Raw genomic sequence first — 10,713 nt, forward strand, 5'->3', positions numbered from 1 at the left:
GCCTGCAACCTACTCAAATCAAGTCCTAATCTGGAGACCCTTATTACTGGGGGGTTGCCTGGATACGTCAGGTTTCGAGCTACGCTACCTCGATCAAATATGGCACATAGAAAGTTGAAACAAAATTTTATCGCGTTTCGAGAACCTCATCATTCACGGACAATAATTCAAAAGAAGTTACTATACGTTAATCCGAATCCAACGTCTTTCTTTTTTTAGATTTGTCCATCATTTAGACACACAAAAGATCTGGTCAAGTTGAAATGAATATTTATCAAAAGAAGGCGTACAAAAGCGTCCAAAAAACGCTGAATGGTTAATCAAAAGGATTAGGCGACTACCTACCTTGAGTACAATGAAATAGACGTCCTTTTAGAAACTGGGCGGGCCCTCTATTATCGAATAGAGTATAGAGAACGGAACGGACTGTTCACAAAATAAATATCGTTTCTCAGCCGAATAAAGACCGTATGTGTACTTTTTGAATATGAAAGGGACGTCGCGAGATTGATCTACAAGGAACGTCAGAAGTAAAACCGAATAAAATCCTTCTCCCCTATCGAATGAAAAGAGCTGTTAGACAAGGCCATTACCTCCGCGGAGCTGTTGAACTGCGTCTGACAGCTCGCCTCTGTACGCGATAGCGTCTCATATAAAGGAGAGATTTAAAGCGAGATGTTATCGACGTAAGAAAACATGACGGAGAAACGTCATCTGTATGGAATACGAATGGCTCCATTGATTAACTAAAATTACATATTCCCTTCTTACTGTTACACCAACATCATCGTCAGTCCGTCCTTTCTATATAATCATTATATCATTTGCATAATAGGTTGTGTAGAACAAGTTTTAAACCAGGTTTGTTTGTCCATTAAACTCATTAATCATCAAGCTCGTCGAATTATTCTGGGTGAATATGGAGTAAAGTATGTATATTCGAGATATTATGAATGAACGAATTGTGCCAAAATAACTTTGTATATAAGTTATGAATGAATGAGTTACTTCTATGCAGATTTGAACTTTACACCTTGTGTTGGATCCTCAAATTCTTGTAGCTAATCAAGTTGTAGAAACAGTGAGGGTTTAAGTTAAGGCGTAAAAAAGTGATAAAAATACGATGTTTTAAAGCTTCCCTAATCGTGTTTGTACTCATTTTAAATGTTTTTAATTTAAATAACAAATTCTATATTATTGAATAACTCTAAATTGGTTTACAGTGAAGCCAGCCACTCGATGAAACCGTAATGAATAAATAAGTTACTTTAGAAAAGAGTACATAACTCGTTAAAAGAGATATGAATAAGTAAGTGACCGAAAATTACTACAGAACTTAGAGTTTACTTCATTGAACAGATTACTTTAAAATTGCTCATAGTTTGTAGTTAAAACTAAGAATCAATTTTATTAGTTGACTATTTAGATTAGTGACTATCTAACAAGTAGTTTGAGGTGTTGTACTATTTTAAAGTTTATTTAAAATCAATTATAAGTTTTAGGATAGTAAAATCTCGATATAACGGATTAATACGGGGATGGGAGTGTCTGTTATAGCCAAAAGTCCGTTATATGAAAAATTGTGTTAGATGTGTTAGCTAGCAATAGCATTAGAACTAACACTAGACCTAGAACTAGAAATATTCGGGTTTAGCCGTGCGTCCTTTAAGACGGCTAAACTCGAATGTTTCTATTCTAGGTCTAGTTTTACTTCTAGTTTTCAGAATCATCAAAGTTCATTCAGAATGACGGCTATCAGGATAGAAATAGCAAACCATACATGATATCAGATACAAAGCTCTGACTGAATTTCAACCAGTTGATGAAATATTATTTTTTTTTCTTTTCTCACATCTCTATATACAGTGTGTCCCCGGATAGGTGAAACGACTCTTATAAAATGTAAATTTTTTTCGATATTAATTGTCATCTTTTGGGGTTCAGCCCTGCTTGGTTAAAGACTAATTTTGAACATATTTTCAAATTTTAAAAGACAAATGTCTGTTGATACTGAAGCGAAAACTTCTTGTGCATTAGGTAAAGTGCCTTTTCTCTTTACAGTATGGTAAAATATTACTAAAAAATTTTATTCAGAATGAAAAGTTAGGGCCATATGCAAATTTTCGGAATCATCGGCCTACTTTGATAAAACCCATTTTTGGTTATTTTCGTCAATAGTAAAACAAAAAAATAGTAAACTTTTGATTAAACGCCAACAAGTTGTCACATTTATCGGTTTTTCCCCGATTCCATAACACTGAATCACGTAAACTTTTTCCTCTAATGTTATTACTAGTGACAGGAAAGCAATTTTGTTTTATCCATGGCAGTCTTTGTTAGAAATAAAATTGTTTGATATGGATATTTTCAAAGTAGGCCGATCAATCCGAAAATTTGCATATGGCCATAGTTTTTCATTCTGAACAAAACTTCTTAGTAACACTTTCACGTACTGTAAACAGAAAAGATACTTTACCTGCCACAAAAAGAGTTTTTCTTTCACTGTCAAGGCTCACTTGTTTTTTAAAAATTAAAAATATGTTCAAAATTAGTCGTTAATCAAGCAGGGCTAAACCTCAAAAAATAAGAATTAATATCGAAAAAAATTTACCTTTTATAAGAGTCGTTTCACCTATCCGGGGACACACTGTAGATCCTTATGCCCTTCCTCACCACTCTGTTGTTTTCATCTTTTCTTATGTTCTTTTTCATTGCTTTATACACCCTATCCCAGTATTAGTTTATTCCCATCCTGGAGGAAGAAGTACTTTGTCTGTACTCCTTTTTTCTTGTTGCTTCCTTAATCACCTCTATCAAGTCGTCAATTTCCGCAATTTTCTTCCAATTTACTCTCTGACGTCAATATTCTAGATTATTTTTATAGGAAATAATCCTTTGCAGCTGTTATGTACTTCTCCCTTCTACTTCCCTTATTTCATAGCCTTCTTTCTGAGTTATATATACAGGTTGTCCCGTATCTTCTGTATCAGAGCATTATACGGATGTAGGATACATTATTCTGAAGCGATCTTTCTAATAACATTTTTCCGAAATGTTTATAATAACCGCACGGCAAATGTTTAAATTCTTCCAATAGCAGATCGTAAATCAGACACAGGTAATCGTCCCCACCCCCGGCCGGTCCGCCGTGCCGTTCATAACACGTGTATTCACCAATAGATTCGACACAGAAAGAGAAATAAACTTTTTCCGTGAATTCGTGAATCCGCTATTGGACATCTTTAAACAGTTCCCGTGCGGTTATTATAAACATTTCGAAAAAAATTTATGAGAAAAATCGCTTCTGAAGAAGTTCGCTGCGGAAGATACGGGATAAGTCTGTATATCTATAGCGAAGAGAACAATCGTATCTCCATAATAGGAACTTTTTAGAAATTAGCAAAATAACGTTTATAGCTATTTAATTTGGAACGGAGATACTATTTTTTCATAAATAGATTAACAAGTAATCAAGAAACATAGAGTTACGATTTTTTGTTAGAATAACAAACCAAATCTATGTAATTTGAAAATAATATTAACTCAATATTGGGTAAAATTGGAGATACGACTGTTTACCTCTCTGCTATAGATATACAGTGTGTCCCCGGATTGTGTTCCCGTAAGGTATAATTGACGATAAATTTTGGAATTCAAATTCCATCTTTTGCAATTAAAGTCTGGATGACATAAAACGAAATATAACCAAGTTTTACGTCAAATGTCCTCAAAGTACCAAAGTTAACGCAAGAAGTTTGTTAACTCTTGCAGGTAAAGTGGTCTTTCTGAGCAATGTACAACAAAAGTTGATTAAGATAAAATGTTTGTTATGTTAAATTATAGCGATATGCCGAATTTTATTAATGTAGGATATAAAAGCAAAATGCAGATTTTTAAATCATAAGATTAACAAAACATTTTCGATCTAAACTAAATTAACATAAAAGCTTATTCAATGATACCACCACCAACACTAACACATAATTTAGCCCTTTTCCGACTTTGTTTATAACTTTTTCTAACATGGTCCAACGGAATATCTCTAATAATAGTTTCAATTTTTTGTTTTAAACTAAATTTTAAATTCTTTGTAAATGGGATTTACTTATACCGACTTGAACTGCCCTTTGCATCCATTGCGTTCGATACTGCAACAATCGACCCCGTATCATGTTCAACTGAAAGCTTTTTGTCCTTCCTTTTATTTTCCACATTGCCCGTTTCCGAAAATTTTTTAACAACTCTCTTGTTTTTTATCTACTAAAAATCCAAATTTTTCCTCAAATTGCCTTAAAACTGCATTGTAACTAATGTTCCCCAATCCATAGCACTGCACTATAAATATTTTATATTGTAATGTGATAAATTAATATTTGACAATAGGCTATCAGCTATCAAATGATAATTTATTGTTAGTTCACTCAGGTCATTTGTTTTTATTGTAAAACAGAATATTAGAAAAAAATTTTCAAGTAAAAACTCATTTTTTCTTTTATATGCTAAATTAATAAAATTCGGCATATCGCCATAATTTAACATAACAAACATTTTATTTTAATCAACTTTTGTTGTACATTGCTCAGAAAGACCACTTTACCTGCAACGGTTAACAAACTTCTTGCGTTAACTTTGGTACTTTGAGGATATTCGATGTAAAACTTGGTTATATTTCGTTGTATGACATCCAGACTTTAATTGCAAAGGATGGAATTTGAATTCAAAAATTTATCGTCAATTATACCTGACGAGGACACAATCCGGGGACACACTGTATAATTAATAATCGATGCATCCTTTGCCCTAATGTAAGTGCACTTTTTCGTCCTCTCCTTATCTTGCTCATTCATGTTCAATATTTCCTATCTTATCATTTCTATCCAGTGTAACAATTCTCAGTTTTTTTTTATTTTGATTACATGAGGAGATTCGATCCATGTCGACCAGTTATTTTATAAAAATGTAAATTGGAATAAAAACAATACCTGGTCCTCCTATTTATTGTCTAACCGATTTCGGCTTACGTCATCATCAGGGACTATATAAACCGACAATAAAGACAATAAATAGAAGGACCAGAAAAGTATTGATTTTATTTTAATTTACATTTTTTATTTTGCACTTTAATTTTGGAGCATCCAAGTTTAGCCTTAAAATCGTTTTCAATTACTTAATATCAACTTCTTGAGTTAAGTGTTCTGCTTCATGTGTAATCTTTCTATTAAACACCATAATTATCTTTTCTTTATCCACATCCATTATTGCTTCTTTCTGTGGTATATCCCCATTCTTTCTCTCCTCATTGATCCGCACCGTCATCTTTGCCTTGATACCAGAAATAATTCCGCCACTCGCTGTTTTTTTTTCTTCGCTTCTCGGTACGGTGATCATACTCTTCTGACATACTTTGTTTAATAATTTAATAACTTTATAAACTATATCGATAAATATCGCTATAATAACAACTAAAATTACAACTAACACTAGCATTAGAATTAACACTAGATCTAGAATTATGACTTAAAAATATTTTGTTCGTCATATTGATGTTTTACTGCATTTATTTTAAAAAAATACATGATAAAATATCCGGATAAAGTATGATGATATTTGTTTAAGGTAAGAAAACCACAGAAATAAAACGGAAATACGATTTTTATAGCATTTAGCGATCGATACGAACGAGACTGCAGTTAAGTTTAGTGTGAGTCGGTCGCCGTTGCGTGTCCGAAGCGATGGTAGTGGTCGTCGGTAGTGATCATATCGGCGTCCCGATCTGGATAGGAGCGGGACGTTTTATTTTATTCCCCTTTTTTATTTTATTTCAACGTCGGTCGAGGCGATGTCGACGACGTAATTAGAGCGGATCGCAGTGCGCCGCGAAAATCATTAAGCGTTTTAACGAGGCCTTAAAACGTTTAATGGATGATCTCGTTTCGCGCGTTCATATTCGGGATAATTAAAAGGCCACCAGCCAGACCTCGGAGTACGGTTTCGCGGAAATTTCTCGTTTTTCAACATCAAGAAGAAACCTCGACTACTACCTCGATGGATAAAGAGTTTACAGCGACACGCTTACCGTTCGATTAACTACATAGCTATACTCAACGTAATTCAAACTTGAATCGCTAATTAAATAATACTTGTTGACGTACGTTTCGAATTTTAATTAAAAATAATTAGTAAATATTTTTATTTATACTACATTTCATGTCCTAGTTTTTATAAAAGGTACTATATATCATACGTTTTTTTGTGGTAATTCCGTTTTATCACATATTGGGTTGAACTGTCGTGACGTTGTCGCCTTAGTTGAGTCGAGATCTGGATTCTTAATTAATCGCCCAATTAAGAATCAATTAAGGGAGATCGGTACGTATTACATAAATTATTCTTGACATGTACATATGAACTTGTCGATATGTTATTTTCACATACAGTTAGGTTTATATGAAGGAAACGCAATAAAAGTTTAAAGCATTTCCATTTAGTTGCCATTAAAAAGTGATAGTGATAAATTTTTATTTAATTAGTGGATTCTCATGGTTGATTTTCTCTTCTTAAAGTTTTGATTGATGGTTAAGTTTTTTTGTGCTTTTAAAAGTAGCCAAGTGCAATATTGAACGGTACTGGTGTGCAGATATCGTGAAAATCATGACAGGTTCTCCCGGGCGTCTACTTGTCAATGGCAGGGAATGTTGGAGAGCGTCGCAACGCCCGGATGAGTTGTCGATACGGACTCATCACTACTACGGTCGGATCATCGATATCCCATGCTGGCCTCCCCGACAACCACCGCCTCCTCTTGATGTTTACATGTTACCCGATCGCCGGAGCCAGGCCTAATTATGTTAGTTAGTGAACTGTTTGACTTGGCTCAATCAATAATGTCTACATAGCTCCCCGGATGGTACTTTTTAATTAGGGAACGTCGTCGCTCGAATTGACGAGCTGCCCCTCGAAAGCCCGTTTACGGTCGTTCGTGTTCAAACCCTTGCCTTGAAGGGTTGGGAAAAAAATCGAGTTAAATTTTCGTTTTAATCGAGATTTTTTTCCTAAACGACAAAACGAAATACCTAACCGACTACCTTGCCTCTACGGCGGCCCAGTTCTCCCCTATTCCCTGCTCGTTTTACCCTCCGTTCCCGTTTCCGCCCTTTCGGCTTCTCGACAGCTAGCAATTTTAATCTCTCCTGCGATAATAACAATAGAGAACATCACCCGACCCCCCACGGACACCAAATTGAAATTGCTCTCTCCGCGTGTATGATTATGAAAAGTTTTCTTATATCCGAGGGAACGGTTACGGATGGAAATGTATGCATTGTTTGTTTTAATTACGTTTCGAGCCGGACCGACTGCGGAACAATTTCGGGGACGCAAACTTTTCATGACATCAAACCTTGCGATGCTATCGTAAATCGTTACATTTTCAACAATTTAGCACACTTATGCAGGTAATTATTAAAATTTTCTTCCAAATGACAGCTTTCGTCATACACGTGAAGATTGTACAGATTTTACACGTGAAAAAAAAAAAAAAAATCCAACATGGCGATACAGTGTGCATACTGTGAGAAAAGTATTGGAAGATACGATGATTATATAGTATGTCGAAGTGATTGTGAAAGAAATTATCATTTAAAGTGTGTGGGTATTTCTATAGCCCAATATAATCAAATCCGAGAAGACGGCACAATTAAAGAATGGAAGTGCAATGATTGCAGTGTAAAATTAACCTCAATCATAAACGATGGAAAAAAAGAGGTAAGCGATAACTCTAGCTTAGAAAAATTTATAAATGAAAAAATTGAAAATGCTATCAAAAGTATTACTAATACTATAATAACTAGCCTACAAATAGAAATAGAAAAATTGCGAAAAGATAACAGAGACCTCCAACGTGAAGTTGCAAAGTTAAAAATAAATTCAGAAACAAAATTTTCTGTAATGCCAGAAATAAATCGGGAAAAAGAAACCGGTAACTTTAATAATATTGAGATGAGATCCGAGCGAAATAACAACTCGCAAACCGGTACAATTTCAAAACATCGTAAAAACTCGGAATCGGAAAAAAAGACTACAGCTGATGACAAAAAGATCGAAAACAAAAATATTAATAAAAATAGTAAAGAGGAAAATTCTTTAAAGGAAATATTTTCAAAAAAATCACTCCTGGAAAAAAAGGTTCATAAAAACAAAAAAAATGATGAAAATAGTGGCAAATTTATTGACGATGATGGTTTTGAATTAGCCATTGCTAGAAAAAACAAACGAAGAAATCAAAACACAATTACTGGAACTGCGCAAGGCACAAATTTGAAAGGGGTTAAGCAGTACAGACACTTTCACTTGTATAGATTAAGTCCTGAAACAACTACGAAGGACATCATAGATTATCTGAAAACACAAAACATAGATGCTAAATGTGAAAAACTTGTTTCAAAATATCCTGATGAATATTCGTCTTTTAAACTATCCGTTGAAGAAAGTCATCAAATTGCTATAGAAAATACGCAATTATGGCCCGCTGGAGCTAGAATCAACCGTTTTTTATTCAGACTCCAGGCCTCTACTCTGACCAAAACATGAGAGAAATTCCTATGGTAACATTATTGAACATAAACATACAGGGTCTTAGCAATAAAATTGACGCCTTCACTAATATCATCAATAATTCTAAGATTGAATATGCAATAATAACTGAACACTGGTTATCAAACGATGTATTGCAGAGAATAAGTATTACAAACTATAATTTAGCATCTGCCTTCACTCGGAGAAACAATCAGAGAGGTGGTTCATTAATATTTGTTAAGGAGTCTATAAAAGTTAAGATTCGTGAAGACCTGTGTTGCATCTCTGAAGAGATACATATAGAAATTGCAGCAGTTGAAGTCTTAAATCGAAAAACTCTCATCATTGGAGTGTACAGATCCCCAAATGGCGACTTAGAAATATTTTTTCAAAAACTAGAAATACTTTTAGAGAAAATAGAAACGGAGCTGAATGATAAAAAAGTTTTTATTGCCGGAGATTTTAATATAAATGTTCTTAAGGGGTCAAAAGCTTTGACAAATTTACAAGATATTTTACATTGTTACAGACTACATGCTACTATGTTAGAGGCATCAAGAGAGACAAGCACAACAAGTTCTTGTATAGATAATATATTTACAAACTTAAATAAAGAAGAATATAATGTAAAAACTATAAATTTCCATCTCTCGGATCATTACGCTCAAACTATTACATATCAACATACAGATTGTAACATTGGTAAACAAGAGTACGTTAGATACAGAAATATAGCAAATACGGGAATGAATTCATTTATGAAAATTATGTGTCAATATTATTTTAACTTAAGTTATTCGCCAGAGTCTACGCCACAGCCAGCACAGTTGTTCTCTGAATATTACTCATTTCTATTGGATGCGTTTAATAGATCTTGTCCTGAAAAAAGAAGCAAAGTAAAAGTTTCATCTAAATATAAATTAAATGTCAGCGACAGAATAATAAGCTTACAAAATATTGTTGAAGTATTAAGTATTATGGCAAAAACTCTTAAAGACAAAGAATCATACGATATTTACAATAAGTATAAGACGAAGTTAAAAAGACAATTTGAACACGAGAAACAAATGTATAATGTATCTGTGATTCTGAATGCAGATGATAAACAAAAAGCAACATGGGAAATAATAAATTCAGAGACAAGGGGCATTAAGAAGAAAAAACAAGACTTAATAATTACACCGGATCAATTTGCTTCCTATTTGGCTTCTGTAGAATGTGAACGAGTAAATGTTATTAATGAAGGAAATGTTCTGTATAACACACATAGCAGTTCGTGCTTTTTTAGACCTACTGACAAAGACGAGGTTATTACAGTAACAATGAAACTAAAATCTAAGAAAACAGAAGACATACATGGAATCTCGACAGTTTTTCTAAAAAAAGTTATACCTGCGATTGCAGAACACATAGCATATTTAATAAATGCATGTTTAAAACATGGTGTGTTCCCTGACGAATTAAAAGTTGCTAAAATATGCCCCATCTACAAAAAGGGACATCTGGAAAATCCAGCAAGTTATAGACCAATATCGATTCTCCCTACAATTTCCAAAATCTTCGAGTACGTTTTGGCCGACAGACTGACAAATTTTTTTAAGAAGACTGAGCTCTTCAATGATCACCAACACGGTTATATAAAAGGACGATCTATTACTAGTGGAGTTAATGAAATAATACAATCCATTATCAAGGCAATCGATCAGAGGAAATATGTTGAATTGATTAGTATCGATTTAAGTAAGGCATTTGATAGCGTTAGCCACTCGTATCTGCTATACAAATTGGATTGCTATGGTGTAAGAGGCACAGCCCTTAGCATGTTTACTTCATATTTGTGCAATAGAAAGCAAACGGTGATAATAGATGGAGCTTTGTCTAAAACGTATGATATCAACGTTGGTGTACCACAAGGTTCTATCCTGGGCCCTCTCTTGTTTGTAATTTATGTAAATGACATGCCTTACTCTGTACCTAATGACAATGTGTGCTTGTACGCGGATGACACCACCTTTATATCCACTGCGAACAATATGGATGATCTGCAAACTAAAACTCAGCTAACATTAGTAGCAGCAAAAAAATGGTTTGGTAACAATGGTTTAAAATTAAATGAAGAGAAGACTCAATACCTGCATT

Source organism: Onthophagus taurus, chromosome 7, assembly GCF_036711975.1.
Source record: "Onthophagus taurus isolate NC chromosome 7, IU_Otau_3.0, whole genome shotgun sequence".
NCBI classification, from domain to species: Eukaryota; Metazoa; Arthropoda; class Insecta; order Coleoptera; family Scarabaeidae; genus Onthophagus; species Onthophagus taurus.